The sequence below is a fragment of the Ornithodoros turicata genome, chromosome 1 (genome assembly GCF_037126465.1).
Source record: "Ornithodoros turicata isolate Travis chromosome 1, ASM3712646v1, whole genome shotgun sequence".
In the NCBI taxonomy this organism is placed as follows: Eukaryota; Metazoa; Arthropoda; class Arachnida; order Ixodida; family Argasidae; genus Ornithodoros; species Ornithodoros turicata.
In genome coordinates this window covers 220,570,552-220,591,276 of record NC_088201.1, presented here as the reverse complement: position 1 = coordinate 220,591,276, position 20,725 = coordinate 220,570,552, and the positions used below count along the sequence as shown (strand labels likewise).

The 20,725-nt window shown below is 45.6% G+C and overlaps 2 long non-coding RNA genes across 2 annotated transcripts; both read right to left on the bottom strand.

Moving 5' to 3' along the window:
- Positions 1 to 9,578: 9,578 nt before the first annotated feature.
- On the bottom strand, positions 9,579 to 12,718 carry LOC135376786 (uncharacterized). Its single transcript, XR_010417847.1, has 2 exons — positions 12,607 to 12,718; positions 9,579 to 9,983 (listed from the first exon to the last, which is right to left on the bottom strand). It is a non-coding gene; the product is annotated as an uncharacterized LOC135376786 (long non-coding RNA).
- A 4,384-nt stretch (positions 12,719 to 17,102) lies between these two features.
- LOC135376781 (uncharacterized) lies at positions 17,103 to 20,725 on the bottom strand. Its single transcript, XR_010417846.1, has 3 exons — positions 20,472 to 20,725; positions 18,254 to 18,383; positions 17,103 to 17,267 (listed from the first exon to the last, which is right to left on the bottom strand). It is a non-coding gene; the product is annotated as an uncharacterized LOC135376781 (long non-coding RNA).

Here is a 20,725-nt window from a genome sequence, read left to right as displayed (position 1 = left end):
GTTTATATTCACTTTTCGGTCCCTTTAAGGTTGTTCTGCAAGATAACTCACAGGGTGTCAACCAAATTGCAGCCTTCAAATTCTCATATTTTTCCGGGTGTTCACTGACTATTTTAAGCGAATTCCATGACCAAAACAAAAGGAAATGTGGTGTCTCCTGCTACATTTTAATACAGACCCCTCATAGAACAGATCATTATTTAGTGGAGGCTGGCTGTCTTTCTTCGGCTCCTGAGCTTGTCGTATTGGCGAACTTGCAACACTCAGCAACGCCGCTGCGGCACTTAACACTTAACCATTGCTCGACAGCCCTTATTCGCTGCGCATTGTCACAGCACTTGTCTGCAATTTGCCCTGAATTCAGTGACTTTTTGGCAAATACCCTGACAGCAGCATCTGGATTATAAACTGATTTCCACTTTAAGTAGGTTTTCGTTTTGTCTTCTCTTCTTCCTTTTTGTTGTATGTCTGCATGCATGGAAAACACAATGGATGGCTTGCAAAAATCTCGCGATCTGGATGTATCTCTCCAAAACACATGGTATTTGCTTTCAACGTGCCATATGATAGCAAAACAGAAGCCTGTGAAAAACCAACGTAACGTCAGAAGTGAGAGCTTCCTATATTCCTCTTAGGTCTCAAAATCGTATGACTGCACCACCAGCTACCTCACTGGTTGGGCATGTGGTTACAGTAATGCTCGAGCAGGACAAGCTTCACAAGCGATGAAGCCAGTTCATCTGCACACCTATTATGCTCTTGTTGCTGTAAAACTTTAAATGCAGACTCACATAACTGTCCTTATCAAGATTTCCATTTGTATAACTTAAGTTGTGTTTGTTTCAGAGCTAACATCTGTGGAACAAATTGTAGTTAATTTCTATTGAAATTTAATGCATTGTGGGCAGTGGTTTATATAGTCCCAAGCACAGGGAACTCTTGCAAAAAATTGGGGTGATGTTGATTTTTAGTGATGATGTACAGCTAAATGTACCATTACCAACACATCATTTGTGTGTGTTAAAGTTTTGATTCAAGTGTGATGCTTCCATCTCCAATTACTACAAAAGGGATACCCAGGTCTATAGGTGCACGAGGATGCTGACACCTGTTTACAGTACTTGAATACTGTCTGTCGGTTTCTGAATTCAGGGGCTACCTATAAAGAAGCTATGGCTTGTGCGTTGTCTGGACATGGACATGTCTGTTTTGAGTTATATTTTGCATATGTTCCTGGATTGGTTGTTGCTGTAGCGAGTTGCAAACAGTCAGTGCTTTGCTAAAGTTTACCATACCTGACTGCCACTGAGACATACAGCATTTGGCAGCAACAAAATGCTGATGTAGAAGGCCACCATGTTGAGATCTACAGCTTTTTCAGTAGTCCTTATTGAGGAATGGACTCCAATTACTTTGGAAATGTTACTTGTGCAGCTACAAAATCGCGCATACAAGAACTGACTTCACATGGGAGCTCACCCATTACGGTACGCCTACAGACAGTGGGGCTTGTAGGTAAACAGTACATCTTGATACTGTCAACATTGTATTCCTCAAATAGTGCCACACACAGCACTGAGGGCATCTGCCTATATTTTCTGTTGGCAACCTCTTGGAGAGGAGGATTCATTTTACGTGCAACCATTATTATAGTGTCTGGTATTGCTCATACAGGAGCTTAACCAGGGGGGAACATTGGTGATACCCTCGTCAGACTCAGTCCAAAGGTTGCACCAGGCTACCTTCTGTTGACTGCGCTCCAGCCTGGCACAGTTTGCGCAGATACGCGAAGTATTTTACAGTTTCCAAGACATTACAATGTGGCATCCATCGAGGGGGCAATGCGGTACAGCAGTGCTCTGGTGACAAGAGTGCCTTGCATAACTTGTAGAAGATTGTGTTTGAAAACTTGTTGCAAGAACAACCTCCAGAGGAACGTTTGTAGAAGATCTATGCTGGGAGACTATCTTCTATCAAAATGCACAAGTCAGCAAGATAACAAGTTGTCAGTTTCCAAAAATCATAATGCCCTAATGCGTGTACAAGACAGCTCAACAGGTGCAGTTTTATACTTTTACATTCTAGATAATATGGAGTAGATTTACACATAAGATCAATTGCATTCTCCTTTTACATTTTGGATGTTTACTTCGAAAAAGGTCATGACTATCGGAGGCACGCATATCGTAGGAATGAGAGTATTCCAAGTTTGTGGACAGCAGTTTATTGTCCGAAGGCTGGACTGGACTGGACGTCCGTGAGGATGAGAAGCTGCGAGCCAGAATGTTAAGCTCGCGCCGGGTGGCGCTGCTGTCTCGTCGGCTTCTTCGTCCGGCGGCTGGAAGCGCCGCTACAACATTGTTCTAAACAGTCAACATATGTGGCAATCCCACTTTGAAATGCCCTGCAACTCAACAACTCAACTTTCCACTTGCTGCATACAGACGCCATCTTCCTTCGCGATGACAACCGGTCGAACCGATTGACGGCGTGGTCGTTCGTGCGAAATCACACGTTTCATTCGGTATAACATGTCGCTGGTGCCTCTGAAATAAGTTTTCTGAAGCAACGGAATTGTGGGATGTCAAGCAAAAAACACAATGTTTGTTAAGAAGGGATGTCTCATTTGTAACGCTAGGTGCTTGCAAATTACTGCAGGCAGTGTGAGTTGCTGAGGCGTATGTTTGTCGCCGTCACGAAAGTGTTTCGCTGCTTTCTGCTCGAGGAGCCGGTGTGATATTTTTGGTTAATACACTAATGCGATCCCAATGAAGGCTTCTGAGGGACGTTTGACATTCGCAGTTCCGCCGATGGAAAATTTGGAGTGGGGAAGGGCCGAATTACGCCGAACGCGGTGTTCTTTGTTCGGACCAACAAATGTAGAGGACGGTGCCCTTCTTTCACACCAGCTTTGACCGGCGGTGATGGAATGTCCCAGCGGGCAAATGTGCGTAACCTCAAGCTAGGACGGTGCCGGTAGGACTGGCTGGCAGGCACAGTGGCGCGCGCCAGTAGAAGCACGTCTTCGTCGTTGTCCACGGGCCGCCACACAGGGTTGTTTTTGTAACGCTATGCAACGTGGCTCAATAAGAAGATCTGCAGAGATAAAAAACGAAAAAAGAGAGAAGTAATTTCAGTGATGGACATTATACCGGATAATGCTTTATTAGTACGCGGACTCATCGTCGGCGTTATCACGGAAATACTGGCGCTGTATAGGCAAAATGGGCATGCCAGTATAGGCAGCCCATATTTGTCCAGTATGGAGCCTGGTTGCACTCTGCATATTGGTCCCATATTGGCAGCTCATACTCGACCAATACTGGTGCTCGTGGCAGGCCACATGGGTCCAATACTGCACCAATATTGGCGCGCTGCTTGGGTAGTAGATCAGGGATCCCTCTCCACTTTAGTGCAGTAAGATTGCTTTCTGCTGTGCTTTATCTATTGCGTTGGTCGCTACAATAAAGTTCTCGAAACTTAAAAATTTCAACCACCCTTGAGCTGTTGAAGCTGGTTCTCCATGTGGGTCAAATATGGCATTGGATGACACATACGGCTGCACAGTTTTCCCTTCTGGTGCTTTTCCAGATGCAGTATACACGAAATCCTCGTGCCAAAAATGTAGTGCCCAGCTTCGCGGTTTTAGTGCTTATTACTGAGAACGAAAATACACAATGAATCTAACGAATAAACTGTTCACATCATACTTTGATGCTGCCCTCTCGCCATGATGGCTTTCTCCTCTCTCTCAGTGTTGCCTGCCTTTTTCCTAATTACGCCAGGCAATACTACACACGTCTTCTGGGTATGTCGGCGTGAAATAACAAATTAACTGCAAATGGACAGCAGGTGCGGGAGTGTCAGAAACACTCGCGATTATATTTTTAGCACAAGTTTCGAATATTCGAGAACGAACATACTTGTCAGCTTCATTGCAAGCACACAAGGAACGAGCTCATTAAAATCTGCTCTCATTATACCAATAAAGTGCGCGCACAAATGTACAGAATAAAGCATTGCAGCGGAATACGTTGCGCACTCGAAGGTAGGAAGCTGAGTTGACAATGCATGCTCAGTAAGGCTGAATACGACACGTGGGTACACCTCCGACGTATCGAGCGTATCATTCTCCCTGTGCGCTTCCTGGTCAATTTCATGGCACGTCTTATAATGCCACCGTAACGATGTACGATTACTTCGGCGGAAAAGGCAACAGTGGACATCAGCATGCCCGTCGCCCATAGCACAAAGTGTGGCCGCAGATCACTCATGGTCAAGGCCTCTTCTTCTAAGGTCTTTGGCATGTCGTCGTTCCCCAATTGACCTGTTACTCGGAACTCTTCCAAGTTCCTTGCTCTTGCGTATAATCCGGACTTCACACCCTGAGCCACGATTTTAATAACGATAAAATACCCTTTAATGGTCCGGTTGGTTTAGACAGGTGTTTCTTCCTTGTTGGATCGGAGCTTGCTGGTAATACGTACAGCTGCATCCCAGAGTGTCCGAAACCAGATAGAGCTCCCGGCAGCTACGTATCGTTAGGTGGGCAAAGTACGTGGAAAACTCGTCCCGCCAGATTTCCTAGTCCTGTTTTCCTCTCAAAGAAAAGTGTGCGAGATTTCCATATCTGCCCACATAGCGATGGACATGTCAATGTAATGAAGCAACTTAAGGAGATGTTGAGAATAAGTGTCTATACAACAGAGCGATGTTCTGACGTCTAGCCGTCCGTTTCCTGCGAAAACTTTGATAAGCCGTGGAACGACATCAGATGATAGTAAGTTTTCTATGGAACCAAACGCCTTCGAACACGATCATACGTGAAATACGGATAAAATCAGGACTGCTTTGAAACGCATGCTTCAGCCGCCACATGAGTCACGGAACTGACTCCGTTGCGACTCTGTTAAAGTGTTTCTGCATTGTTATTCGAAAAGGTGTTCTCGGGGACTGAAAAAGGTATATTTCCAATTTCAACTCTTTACATGTCAGACTTCCACCGCACAAAAGGAGAAACGATGGTCATTTACCCCTTCCTTTGAGAGGAAGGCGTATAAGAGGAGTCGGAACCTCGCGGAGAAGCGGTAACGCGTCCATCTTATTCCTTCTTACACCTTCTCCCCTCGACCGCTCCGCCGCCGTGCACTTTCATCCGCGCATGTAATGCACATAGTTCCAAATATTTTTTAATCGTTTCACAAATTAAATCTCAAATATACATTTCCGTGTTGATATAAATAAGTGAACTCAGTCTCTCGTCGGTCGTCAGTCGTCACCAACGCAAGCAACTTATTTGTGGACAGTTTTAATTCGAAAGCAAAGTTAGGTAGCAAGCGAGCTGGTGGTGACGATCCATGACTTGAAAACCGGAGACGAGGTAGGGACGGTAACAGACGAACACAAACACGGTCTCAAGAGCTGAGTTTGAGACCGTGTTTGTGTTTGTCTGTTATCGTCCCTACCTCGTCTCGGGTTTTCAAGTAATAGATTTTTAATTCTGCCGCACTCTTGTACCCTTACGGGACCTTTCACGTCAGTCTGGAGTATGGCGAACGCATGTTTGTGTTCGCTGTATACGTATGTGTATGTCTGAAGCTCAGAGTTATCAAGAAATTGCTACTTTTCGGAAGGATTCTTCGGACTGAATGCATTCGGTGTTTGGTTCACCCACGGCCGTGAGAGCTGTTCTTGAATACGATAAGGCTTAACAAAACCGTTTCATACTTTCAAACCTTTGTTCGATGGAGTCAATTCAGTAAATTATTTATCATTTTCAGGTTGCATACCAGCTTGACTGGTAATGAGGCGTGTCACTGGGATTGAAGCACAGGTGAGGTCATGTTGCTTTGCAGGTCCTTACATTGTGTTACTGGTGAGCCGCTTACGGCGTACGTGTGTTTGTTTTGCAGTTTTATCGTGGAAATTGACCGTGGACGTTCGAACGCTAGAAAAGACATGCTTTGAACGAAATTCTGCTCAGAGGCGTCATGGTATTAATATGTGAGAACTTGCAGTGTTTCTATAGGTACTGCGACTTTCCCGATTTGAATTTATTTTTCTTGTGTGTGGTTGTCGATATTGGACACTTGAATACTAATGGCCAAGCCGGTTTGGATTCGAATTTTGACGTACGTACAATTTCGCTCTTTGAACTTGTTTCGTATCTCTATGGCTAATGTGTGTAACAGTTCACATTCGTTGTTCTGTGGTGCCAAATAGAGTCACTAAATAAGCTACGCTTCAGAGTATCGACACTGAGTTCCAAGAGCGAGCATGCGCCATCTTGTTTCCGCTCCACGCTACTCACGCATACGCGCACTGCGCACTTCAGCGCACGATACCATCTGTCGTGCGCGCGTGAAATGTTATTTTCATTTGCAAGCAGCAGTTGACGGTCTTGAGCTCGCCTCCCAGGCGAAAATTTGAGCTGGGAAGCCAACTGGTACCAGTTCGTTCCCAGTTCGCACCAACTGGTGGTCAACTGGAACCAACTGGTACCTGGGCTGGTGGCAACTGGGCACTTAGTATACCAGTTCAAGCTGGACTGGTTGCAACTGGGAAGTGAACAGGTACCAGGTTCAAGCTGGGCTGGCGGTAACTGGAAAGTGAACTGGTACCAGTTCAAGCTGGGCTGGTGGCAAGTGGGCAATGTGTGCAACCAGTTCAAGCTGGAATCGTGGCAACTGGAAAGTGGACTGGTACCAGTTCAAGCTGAACTGGCAGCATCTGGAAGTGAGGTGGTGCCAGTTCGAACTGGACCTGTTTACATATTTGGGAGGAAGTTTCGGTTTCAGTGCCAGGACAGGTTAATATGAAGATTGCAAGACGAAGTTATAAAAACGATCAGACAGTAACTTTATTAGTAGAAATAATTATATTTCAATTTTTGGTAACGTTCGTTAGTGTTAACGAAAGTTATTTTGGAACTCTTATATTTGTATTTTGTGCGTTCCTGCTGCCGCGTTGAATCAACGGTCGCTTGCTTAGCAGCGTGCTTGTACAGCGATTTTTGCCCCTTATGTTCTTAGCGTGATGTGTGACATAGGCGTTGGTTTTATAATCTAAATGATTTGTCTGCAAGTTACGACAGTGCGACAGTACAATGAGCGCCAGCGGCCGGCGGGTGGGTGTTATAGGATTGCAGCTTGACTACAACTGTGGAGACCGCTTTATATCGTGAGTACTATATACTTAAGTGCTTTTCCGTTGTGCACCATTTAGAAATATTACTTCCATTAGAACCTCTTCTCTTTGTTCCGCGTCATATTCGTGGCACCTGCAAATGCATGGCGTTTTACGAGTAACATCCGGTTTATGTTAACGCTACCAGCAACTTTTTTCATTCATGTTTTTGTTTTTGCTTTTTTTTTTTCGTTCATTCTCGTGTTTTAGATCCTTCACACCACGGATGTTGTCGAACTAGCGTAGTGCGCCAGAGTAGTACTCATTGCCCCCGAAAGCTGGCGAATCTCTTAGTTGAAAGGTCCAACTACTGCACAACGAAAATGTTGAGAGATTCGCGTACTTTCTGGGGCCACGACCGCTCAGATTGAATGACTGTCCGGGCACACACTACAATTACATGTTGTAATTGAATGCATATTCACTTGTGCCCTTTCAACTTTCCAGAAACCTTAAGCTGCTGGGGCTCAAAGGAAAATATCGATCCATTATGTGCTATTAACAACATCTCAAATACTTTGTTGAATGATTCAAGATGTCCACAAGGCAGTCAAGCAAGGGACCAATCAACCATGAAGTATTATCTATTCCATGTAACTCTGTAGTTCATCTACTGCTATAATTTAATTACATTATAGTTACGCTACATGTACATTGAAATATGTGTAATGTTTGACTACAAATAAAATACAATTTTGCATTGCAGTTCTTTGGATCTGCCGTTGCTGGGAGCAGCAATCCTACAAAGGGGCACCGGTTACATACAAGCTAACCTTTGTCCGAACAGGCCGCTCTAAGTGAAGGCACTTCAACCGGTCCCAGCTCAACAATGAGGTTTGCAACCAGTTCCAGTCGAGACTGCGACTGGTTAGAAACCAGTTGGGCGAACTGGTACCAGTTGAGATTGGGACCGGCCAGAAACCAGTTGGGCCAACTGGTACCAGTTGATCGAACTGGTCCCTGTTCGATAACACAGCTCACCCAGTGCCAGTTGAACTGGTCCAGTTGCAACTCGGACTGGGCAAACTGTGTTATCGAACAGGGACCAGTTCGATCAACTGGTACCAGTTGGCCCAACTGGTTTCTGGCCGGTCCCAGTCTCAACTGGTACCAGTTGGCACAACTGGTTTCTAACCTGTCCCAGTCTCAACTGGGACCGGTTGCAACTGGGACTGGGTGAACTGTGTTATCGAACAGGGACCAGTTGTCCCAACTGGTACCAGTTGATCTGGGACCGGCTGAACTGGTCCCTGTTCGATAACACAGTTCAACTGGTACCAGTTCAAAAAAATTTCGCCTGGGCTTCACATCCTCGGAACGCTCTGGTTGACAATACATGGATTATCGCACAACAATCACACATGCTTCTTTATGCCTCAGCGAGCATTATGTAAGCCGTCCTTGATCCTCAACTGGTGATGGTGCGGATACAAGATGACGCTCCTGCTCTTGCTTGGACCTCAGTGTACCCTGAAGCGAAGCCTATTTAGTGACTCTAGAGCCAAACTCACGTGTTGCACTTCTCTCGTTCGGTATTTCACTCGATTGGTATCATGCAGGCTACAGAACTCCATCGAATGAGTAAGTCTACTACAGTATGTTTACTCCTTTTATATGTGCTAAAAAAACTCCTCTGGAAGGGTGCGCTGTGGGTCAAGCTGTTTACTCCTCCTTAACGTCTACCTTTTCGGATAACAGTGTTGTAGGATTATCTCCATTGACACTCGTACTTGTTCGTCTGGGAGCGCTGTCCTTTGCCTTGCCGAATACGAAGACGCCGGACAATTTCAATTTCCCCGAATGTAAGAGACTCCTTGAATTCCAGGCGGAGGTTCGTGCACAAATGGTCAGAGAGTCGGCTTTCGCGTATTCCTCACTTAAGGCTATCAATATCTTGATTGGTTAATAAAGACGTTCCCTACTGTTGTTTCGGTTGCCATGAGCCGGTTCTATTTAACGCAGATTTCGTGTCGCCTTGGGCATTATTCATATGACCTATGTAACAGATAAAATCACACCGAACGTGGCTGAAGTTGAGTGATGGTCTATACAGTGTCGTGAATAACCAGAGTCACCCGAGTTTTGATGTTAGCGAATTTTACGGGAAATGAAAAGGTGCACGGTAGTAGAGTTGTGAACTGGGCAAGTTGGATATTATACTAGCCTTAAGTAACACAGACCGGTGTGCGGATGACACAGCCACGTTGTACTCCGGAGAATATGACAGTCGCTGGCAAATAACTTGATGTGCGCGTTGGGATTTGAACTAGCTGCAGGAATAATAACTACTCACCCTCGTAGCGCCCCCTATAAAATACGCATTTTTAAGTAAGTAAGTAATTTTAAGTAAGTAAGTACGCAAGAGTTTGACATTGCCTCATCGACACAATGTTATATATTTATATATTTAATTGCAAGGTATTTATATCTGCATGACGGATGGTCCTATGATATTAGTACTCTACTAGAATAGAAGCTAAGAAAAAGTGAAAAGTTTGTTTTCCATAGGTATGCCACTATCCAAGTAAAACAATGAACATGCATCAATGCGCACGATACAGCCAAGATACCAATTAGAATTGTATGAGAAAATAAAGAATAATCTTCGAACAGGACGCAGCTGCTTGCTGCATCTAGCAATTGGTAAAGGCAGTGTTCATATATGCCCTGATGTAGTGTATGTCCGCATAGCCCCGCGTGAAGTTGGTGTCCTTGCATGTGTTTCCCGAGTCCAGATGGTTGACGAGGAACAAGACATAGCCACCTCTAAAGTTGTATAGCTTTTGGGCGTTGCATATCTGGAAAACATCGTAAAGTCAGAGGGTGACGAGGGGTTTTACAAAGGTCAAAAAAATTATATATAAGAAATTTACATCACATCACTGGCCCTTTTGTTTGCCCTGCACGACAAGTCAATGCGGAAGCGACACACAGTTTTCGACTATAACGAACGAATATTTAACGAATATTCCGCGGTTAAGAGAACACGCATAACTGTGCGGACGCAACAACGACGTCGCATTTGACATTAGTTTATTTCAACCCCCCCCCTCTCCCCTAACGTGTTGGTCCACTCGCAGTGGCATACTTGGGGATGATGTCGGGATCACCGACAAGGTCTGTCTCTATGTCTAGAGAAAACGTCTCCGTGAACTCGCTTTAAGAATGACTGTGGTGCCGTCGATAACTATTGTTGGTGCAGTATGGCCAATGGTATCTTCAACAAAGAGAACAGCCTTCGTATCGCGGACTACAGCAGTGCAGTGATTTCGCTCAAGTACCAGAAAAACCCGGGCTCTGTACTACTCTACACACGGCACAAGAAAGAATAAATCAATTGGAGTACAGCACAATGTGTGCTTGTGTCCGTGTGTGTGTGTGTGTGTGTGTGTGTGTGTGTGTGTGAACCTAACAGACACCCTATCCTATCGCTTTCATAGTACTCTGTACATGTACTAAAACGCATGTTTCGGGAAGTGTGTGTGTCAGGCCTGGCGTCATTTGAAGGAACATCGAAAAAGACATTTGTTGTTACGAGCGACACACAAATCGCGGCCTGCCCTGAAGTGACTTTGCGCGGACGAAATAGCATCAATGCAGACGAATTGATGAAGCAAGTCCTTACTAAAATGCCTGATTTAGGGCGAAGAAGGAACGGCGACACCGAGGTGTCGTCTCAAACTGCATGGAGCAGAGCATGAGGGCAGAGCTACGGATCTTATGTTATGCACACGACACTCAGTCGATTACAACTCAGTGGGAAGAGGGCGCGAGATGGAAGAGTGAAGAGGTTCACAGTCTTGTGGCGTGGTCCCAAGGACACGCAGCGCCCTCTCCCGTGCTACCAAGGTATCGCCTGCGGTACGGTTGTCTCACATCAGCCCGCCGTGGTTTAAACCATCTCAAATCTTCAGGTGTTGCTAGGACACGTGCAGGATATGGTCCACGTTTAAATAGAATATCGGAACAAGATGTTCGTGGGCAATCAAGGTAATATAGGCTGCACAACTACCGACAGGCGATTTCGCCAACGAGCAGCACATTGAAGCTTCTAGTTTGTTCCCGTGTTTCAGCCTCACAGCGCTTACTTTCCACAATACTGACCAGGTGCTGCTGCCTCATATTTCAGAACAACAATTGTATTCGCGAAGACAAGCTTTAGTCGATGATGGGGTATTTAATGGCCGCTGGCAATACTCTGCCTCATTGCTCGTGGCGATGTGTGGAATCAAAAACTGAGTGCGTTGGTGGGCTGGGTTTGGCCATAGACCAAGAAATTTTGATAGAGGGAGTGGGCGAGGTGTGCGATTTAACCGCGATCCGCATCCGCTTCGCGTCCACGAGCGAAAGTTGTTCAACGTTCTGATGAACAAAATGATCAAGAGGGGCGCTGCGAAGCCATGGAGTTTCCCGATTTGCCCGAAGGACCTGGAGTTTCGGAGAAGATGGGGAGGTTGCCCCGTCACGTCGCCGGGGGACAGATTGATAACACCTGGCGCGATAGGTGTTCGCGCGAAAAAGAATACAAGAAACAGGTGTTCATCTCAAGTTAAAGCAGTCGGCTAGGGGCACATCAGCGCGACATTTTTTTTCTCTTCTTTTTGGGCGGGACCTGGAAGCATTTCGGTGGCTACTACGCGAGTGCCGTAAAATCGCGGTCTTAATACTACATTCATACATAATAATACATACATAATACGCGGACGTAATACGCCGTTTCAGCTACAAATCCTGGTTAAATATACATTGCTTTAATTGGCGCAAAGTTATGCAAACATTTAATTGTTCTTCTGAATACAGTTTACCCCTCATGTCTAAGCTATATACGAGCGCACCTATCTCTGTTGTGTATTTTTGTTAAAATTGCATCCAAGTTTATGAAATCCGGTAAAACCAGTGTCAAATGTAATTGTCACTGCCCTTTTACCGCTGCTAAACTCACATGACGATATTTGTACGATGAAGTGAGAAAGTACAACATAATTACTAGAAAAATCACAAAATTCTGAAACGATTCTGAAAATTCTGAAAACACCTTGGAAACGACCGCAGTTTAATTGGGCTTATTTTTCTTTCTGTACTCTTTAACGTTTTGCCGTTTGTGTTTAAAAGCACACTGAAACAAAACAATTACGATCAGATCAAGACTGTCCTTCGAACAAACGCTACACAAAGAATTCGCTAAAGGCGTCCCGACACGTCATCCCAGGTTATTCCAGATAAACGTACAACACGCTTGTTTGCACCGATATGGCCCTACACTGGGTCTTCCACGGAGAAGAGCAGAATCGAAACTGGTACTGATACTGATGCGGCTGAGACTGATACATCACAGCACGCCTTGCTGCCACATATAATAACACACATCTATGTCCAACACGTCTTGACATCATCAACATATATCAATAATATGTGAATTACCTTCATCCTGTATGTGACGTTGGTGTCGAACATGTAGATTTCAGTTCGGGACAGAAATTTTTTAGCAACATAATTAGTCATGCTGCGCTTCTCAAGTCCAAATTTTCGCGTGCAGTCCTGAAAGAAGATTATTTTGTAAGTCCTGTACTTGATATATTAAGACATTGAAAATTTGTATTTGAAATTTATGGAATGCGTGAGCTGTGAATTTTTTTCATGGTTTGATGCGCCACACCTTAGCAGTGAGCTGAAGCTTATATCCTACCTCGTTGGTGGACGAATGCGCTAGCAGCAAGCGGTGCTTTCGGTAATGCATGATTGCTCCAAGTGCCACACTGGTGGAATTTACGCTTTTGTAATCATACACCGCGCGAAATACATCAGTGTTGGAGTGTCAAGACCGGCGAAATAATACCCAAGAGGCAATTCTCCCGCGTAGATTGGTTGATAAAAACTACCAAACGGGCTCCTAAGGCAATCGGTTCGAACTTATGTTTGCGGTGGGAAGTCATTTATACAGACCTCCGCCGAAGGCCTCCAAGATAATTCGCGACACCTACCGAATTTTTGTTTCTTTATCTCCTCCTTCAGGGGATAATGAACATCCAGCAACTTATACAGCGTCAGCCGTTAAAGGGGCACTAAAGTGATGGCCTTACGTCGTCTACAACACTGCAGAATGAAAGCGATGTTTTCACTCTAGAAGGAATATGTGAAGGACACGTGTGACATGTAATGTGCGTAATCCCAAAGCTTTTACTGTTTAAGAAAAGCAGATCAAAGAGCGAAATCAGCGCAACTCTCCCCTTCATCTAAAAGCTAACCTCCATGGAGCACATGTCGTCAACTGCGGATGGACACGGGGCCAGACAATCAAAGCGCTCTTGCTCCAGAGAATGTGCTCGAGTTACGCTGCCATGTGGTCTGTGCATGGTAGTACCGGCCTCTGTGGCACAATCGGTAGAGTGTTCGCCTTCTGGTTGCCAGATCCCTGGTTCGATCCTAGCCGTGGACGCCAGCTACTTGGTGGCAGGGTACAAGTTGAGCGTGCAGGGGCAGTCTTCCACGAGAGCGTTCATTACGGGGTCTTGTGTGCTGAGCTTTTATCGCACGTGAAAGTATTAATCTACAGGCCAACAGGTGTGCCATCGCTCATGATCTCAGTTGTATCGCGATATAATTATATTATTTATTTGATATTATGATTATTATTTCGCCGTTGTCGTCTTATCTCGTGAGTCGTCTTGCTATGGGGTGGCACCGTCTCGTCTTGCCCTACGAGATGGGGCTGATCGCCGGATGCGTCAAGATATCATGATTCGTAAACAGCATAAATCAGCTCACATCGGTAGGCTAGGTTCGCAGAAAAAGAACAAAAAATCTACCTGCTTTTTGTCCACTGGTATACGCGTACAACATACAATAGCATTCTGCAAGTCGAAGCGCTTTCATTCATTTCTGTGCAGCCAAGCTCCAAAAGTTGCCATAGGCATCGTGCAGACACAGGGCTTTTGCTTGCCAACACGATCACGTCAGTGTACCCTTTAGTGCAAGTTAAAATCGGGTCGAATGCAGTGGCTGCAGGCTTTCACGTTCGCCGCTACGATCCTAATTTTCAGTCATCCCATTTGGGTCCGAATGGCGGCACATCTGCCAACTCTACACGTGCGCGAATGCTCCAGAGAAGCATCCCTCCGTAGTACCGTGGGATATGAACGATACCACGTGGGACGCGCAGTGCAATCAATGAATGACGAGCCACATTAGCCGAGAAGGCAAACAGCGTCTGCTTGGATGGTGGTAACCAAGATCTTGCGGCATTTTTTTTTTTTTTTTTTTGTGGTATCCTATTCAATTTTCCAAGGGGCTCCCTACAGAGTCTCCATAAGAATGTTCCCCCGAAGTCGGTCCAGGGCGCACAACATACAGGCTGTCCTCCAAAGTTGTAAGAAACTCTTCTTCGCCTGAAACAAGTTTTAACGGGCCAACTGTGTCCAATTCTTTTTTTATGGCGCCATTTACTATACTGGATGTCGTTACAACCATTCGTACGATGAAAAACAACGTCGCTGTCGGTTGGGATGGCATCTCAGTACGTGTTCTCAAGACCTGTGCGAATGTTCTAGCAGTGCCTTTGCACCATATTTTCAACCATGCTTGTATCGCCGCTGTCTACCCGAACTCTCTTAAAGTTGCTCGCGTTGTGCCAATATATAAGGCAGGCGATAAGGAAAAGGTCGAAAACTATAGACCGATATCTGTGCTTAGTGTTATTAATACGTTATTTGAAAAGCTGTTGTGTAAACAGATCAGCCGATATCTGAAGAAATATAACATACTTTGTGATGCCCAGCACGGATTTCGAGCTGGTTTGTCAACTGCATCTGCAGTCTTGGCTGTTAGTGATGTGATACATCAGGCCTTGAATGATTCACATGTGGCTGTTGGTCTTTTTGTCGATCTGCGGAGAGCGTTCGACACTGTTGATCATTATATCCTTCTTTATAAGCTTTATTATTACGGCTTTCGTGGTTGTGTATGGCGTTTCTTGAAAAGTTATCTTTCTTCACGCACTATGTATACGAGTATTGACGGCGAGTATTCTGTTCCTATGCCAATTGACATTGGCGTGCCCCAGGGCTCTGTTTTGGGCCCTGTCTTGTTCTCTCTGTATATCAATGACCTTCCACAGGTGTCCGATATTTTGTCAACCTACATGTATGCCGACGACACATGCTTTTTGTATAGTTCCTCAAACACTTCTGATATAGGCCCTGCAATGTCCTATGAGGCCAACAAAATCGCTCAGTGGTTCGAAGCGAATCGTTTATCTTTAAACACGAGTAAGACGAAGTTTGTAATCTTCTCTAGATCATCATCTATCAGTAGTACTCAGATTAATATTACCGTTCAGAATCAAGCTGTGGAACAAGTGCATGAAATTAAATATTTGGGAGTGTTGCTGGACTCATCTTTTTCTTGGAGGCCACATATTGACAAAGTCGCAAAAAATATATCGCAGTCCTGTCACGCTTTATTCCTTGCTAGACAGTACTTCCCCCTGTATGTGCTGCGTCAAGTGTACTTTGCTCTGGTCCAGTGTCACTTGACTTACTGTGTTACCTCATGGGGCAATGCATTTACAACATACCTTGAGCGTCTATTTAAACTACAAAAGAGAGCTGTCAGATTAATAACATTCTCTAATAGTCGAACCTCATGCGTTGGGTTGTTCAGTGAATTGAATATTTTGCCTTTTCCCGATCTGATTCGTGAAAGATGTACCTTGCTTGTCTTTTCTATTGTAACGACAAATGTGCCCTACAATAGCTCTATATTTAAAAAATGCAACAGGAGCAATCGAAGTGTTGCTTTACAAGATTACATTTTGTATAGGCCAAAGAATGCATATGGAACCCGTTTGACTGTGTGCTTTGGTACGAGACTGTGGAATGCCTTACCGTTCGATGTGAAAACTAGTCATTGTTTCGCCGCGAAGTTGAGACAGCATATACTTGCCTCATCAAAATACTTGAAAATTGTTTAGTATTTCAGTTACCGCTTCAACGTTGATGTTTTTTAACTGTGTGTCGCAGGAGTCTCCACTAGCATGCGCTACTGACCCTGTACCGCAGTATTTCCTTTGGCTGCAATGCCTTGTGTTTTTTAAATAAATACAAATAAATAAATAAATACATTCCGTCAATCATTCTCCCTTCAGCATTTGTCCACGTCTGTGTGGCGCGGATAACAGCAAAGCTTCCCCGGGGAAACACACAAACAGGAGAAACACGCATGAGGCAGTTTAGTCCAATCAATGATCAGCATCATGATATTCAGCTACTTAAGGCAATCGGGACCTTGGGTTATGTTTCCGAACCGTGATCAAAAGGATCCTCCAATCTGCTGTGTTTCCCAGTTTCCCGATGCGGCGAGATAAGAAATAAAGTAGAGCTGCGAATTGCACAGACCGTGGGTGCCCATCTTTGTGACTCCCCGGTTACCCCGGGAAGCAGCATTAGGTGTCTCAGGCCGACTTCAGGGGGAACAGTTCCATCATCCCTCAATAAAGTGTCGGAAATCCCAGATTGAACCTCAGAGGACACAATCAGTACTAAGATTACAACAGACTCCCTCTCCTGAGCGCCAACTTTGCTAGCTGTGCTTTTCACACTACTCATTTTGTAGCGGTGACGCAGCTGTTTTTATCAATTACTTTTCGAAGCAACGCGATACACTCGACGACGAACAGGGACAGCGTTGAAGACTGTGGACTAGCTGACTTGCGTACTGTCCCCCGTCGTCGTTCGTTCATTAGTCGTCAACAATTAATAGTTGCGCTAGTTTTGCACGGAAGCGCTACACAAGGTAAGGTAGTTTTGCAAGCTCCTCGCCAACGTGCAGTTTAGCGGGCTCCGCGAGTCCCCTTTATGTTTGTTGTGAACCAGCCTCAAGGTGTTGCTTACCCAGTGAAACCAAAGGTTCAGTGTATTGAGTTGGCATTTCTGGCATTCCTGATTGCTGACTAGATCCATATTGTCATTGGCCAAGCCCCTGGGTATACCCCTGTAGGTGATCATGTAGCGGGCGCAGGTGAAGGAAAGCAATAATGGCAGGTCGGAGGGAAGCTGGACGGTCTTGATGAGCTCCAACGACTGGACCTGCATGGTAACGAACAAGTTTGAAAGAACCGCAGGGCACGAAAAGTGCTTTAGCAAGGCTTTGCTTTTCTGTGTCAAATGCCTACTGTGACAAATTGGTTTCGAATCTTGAGATATGCGGTGTAATACCTTGCGCCATGCGCCTCCCGACGGCGTAGCTGCTCAAAGCTTATCCACCCTCTCCAAACAAGGTCACTTGCCATGAATTCTTACTGGACACTTACATACTGGTGGACATTTACAAGCAGAAAAATCCTCGGAATTAAGCTTAGTTTGGTTTCTGAAGTAGATTACGTAGTAGCAGCAGCAGGGTATCAGCAGAGCTATGCGTAGGTACACCAAGGGACCACAGTTAAGCATATTTCTTGAAATATCGTTGCGGTGTCTGCAGAAATTGCTCTCGTAACTGTACTTGAAACAATCCCTTTAACTCCCCCATGATGGTCTCGGTATAACCCATTCGAATGCACGGAAGCCGAATTTTTCGTTAAAAGTATAATTTCTTCTAATTTCCGCCGTGTTTGTTTGGATTTAACGACCCACTGGCTGCTGTCATGGTCTGCTACAAGAATTTCATACGTCGATAGGAAACCAGTACAGTACCAACACCAGTATTTTTGCAAGTACGACGCAGCGAACACAGTGAAGTACAACCCTGCACCCACGTAGTAATTTGCAACAGACCTAATGCAATGCTCTCGTGAAGTCGGCATATCTCACGCGGAGCAAAAGAAAGGATGGTTACCTTGTTGTAGAGTATTTGCTGCAACGCGTAAAGACTGATAGAAAAGGGAGGCCGCATCACGACATTTAGATATTTTAATTGGTCGCAGAGTAAAGGATTACGGGAAGAAAAGAAATACGGTAACTAGCACGGTTTGCAGTCGTTAGCAAAGTGATGTCCAGGTATATATGTAAACTGTTTTACAATGGCGCAGAGAAGACAAGTTAGAGCGTAACACTACAGCATCGAGGTTCTTCCTTACGAACGATGGCTGACCGATGACATTGGCTAGGTGTGTCCACAGTGATGGTGCGTTAAGCCGACAGCTTGGAACACCTACGATTTCTTCTCTCTGAGATGTTCGGACGAGTAGCGCATCTGGAGATAGTTCCCTGGAAGAGAAAGCGTAAAGGGTCCGCGCGTTTGTTCACGATGGGTCGTCACAGGACGTATATAGATTATTTAATACGATTTTCTTACTCTGTTGCAGCCTGACACTGAGACACCCGAAAATTACAAAAACTTTGAAGCGCGGGAAACGTGCACATATGATACAAACTGATACGCTAGCACTGCTGTCGTTCATCATAGTGCGAATTCCAACATTTCAGGCGTTTCGTTTCGTGGGGACGACGATGGAACGATGGACGCCAACTGGTGGAACATGTCGTGGACATGGACACAAAAAACATGGACAACAACTTTATTTTGAGGTCATGAACGGGGAGTTTCATCGCCAGCGGCGATACTCTATCCTATCGCTGGTGGTGATATGGGGAATGAAATAATCAGACCCTTCACAGCAAGGATCGAAGTCATATGGTGTCCAAAAAGGTAAAAAGAGTTTTGGGGGTACAGCGTTGGTTGATTAGATTTAGACAGGGACAAGTAATTGTGTGTGTGTGAGAGAGAGAGACAGTGTGAGTCCAGCTGATTAAGAGACCCATGGAGTGCTGTTCTATAAGGTTGGTAGTGTAAAATGACAAAAGGAGGAAAACAAGGACACAAGGTGGAAGCCAGGGTCGCAGTGTGTGGCAGACTGCTATTGGGAGAGATTCGTGTGAGTCGTACGTGAGGTAATAATGAACCCAGTTGTTTCGCTAGTGTAGTGTCTACTCTTGCGATTGGCCGGACGGGCTTCCCGGTGTGAGCGAGAACAAAGATTTCCACAATTGGCGCTCAATGCGGGGGGACTGAGCCCACGACCTCGAGATTTAGAGTATCGTTCTCTACCGAGTGAGATATTCGGGTCTCTTCGGGGAGCCAACCCCAAGCAGCTGCCGACGCCCTTTTGCTCCCCCGGGACCCCCAAAGACACCCCCCGAGATCCTCCAAATGGTCTGCCAGAAAGGCCAAACAAGCCAGAAAAGCTGCAAATACGGGTGCCCTACACCTCATGTGGAACACCGATATCCCCGGAGACAAAAAGGTTGGGAATATATCCGCTTTCGTTGACTGGCTCTGGAGTCTCAACACCAAGTCGAACCTCCGCGGCACCTTTCTCAAGAGGATCAGAGACTGTTGTGGCTTTCTTGGTCTCGAAAGTGAACCGGTGTACCCATCGTCGCGCATCTCCCCATAAAAACAAACAACCAAAGAAACAAAAACAGTATCTGCACTAGCTCCGAGAGCAGCCAATTCTGATGTGGACATGGCCCTGGCAGTCTTACGACGCAGTCTTAGGACGGTGGGAACTTGGTGGAAGGGCACAAGTCTCTCAGACACGCTGTCTTCTGCGAGGGACGTTAAATGTGCTGCGGCGTGTGTCGGGTTTCGGCGCACTATCAACCTGGCAAAATTAATCGACATACCCGACCACTGTAGCGTCGTTCACAGTCACATTATATTCAGCATTTTTCGGCACAAAGGCATTTTCGGATGTCTATCACAGAAAGTGGATATGGCTGCTGCAGTAATGCAGGCGGTGAAACGCCGACAAACACAGCGCACAGTGCAGTGAAGTCTGAGCCCCTCTTTTCTGTCGGGATTAAGCGCGACATTGTTCTTTCCTCTACAGAGCTGACGATGGCCACACTTGCAAGTAGGGTACGGGATTGATATCCCTTAGCATGGAATTTATAGTCTCTGCTATTCCTGCCTAGCAATGGGCCGCACATGCGGCAAACTCAATTATGGGATATGCCTCCGTGTCTCAAGGCCTCAACCTCAATCTCTACGAGGTCGCATTGACAAAGATTACGCAAAGGATTCCGTACGCATATGAGTGACCTAAAGTGCATCATGGTGGTAGCCATCGCTGCACTATCACATCGTGAACTGCCTGACTCCCAAGCTCTGCTTGATACACGGTTATCTCGTGTTCGTCGTGCAAGATTGTAGGGGTGTTGGGGCTGTTGTCTTCCGAGTAAGCTTGACAGATAAGCGTGTGATAATCGACGGCGTGTGCGCTCACTTCGAAGCCCATCATTAACTATGATCTCTATAGAACTGGTTAATGTAACAGATGACATTTTACTTACCTAGCATACCGTAGCAGCTGCGATCTCATTTCGTCATTGATGGTATCCGCTGCGTCGTAGACGGCAGGTATTACACCGATAATATGTAAACCTCTCGTCTGCATCTGGGTTTGTTGGTCGCGCAAACCCTGTGGAAGGCAGGGAAGGCATAGTTCTTCAGAGCCATGTCGTTGATCGAAAGCCCAGCCCCGGACCGGCAGACAGATGTCATGGGATATGGAAATACTCCGAGGCACATTTAACATATGTTACTA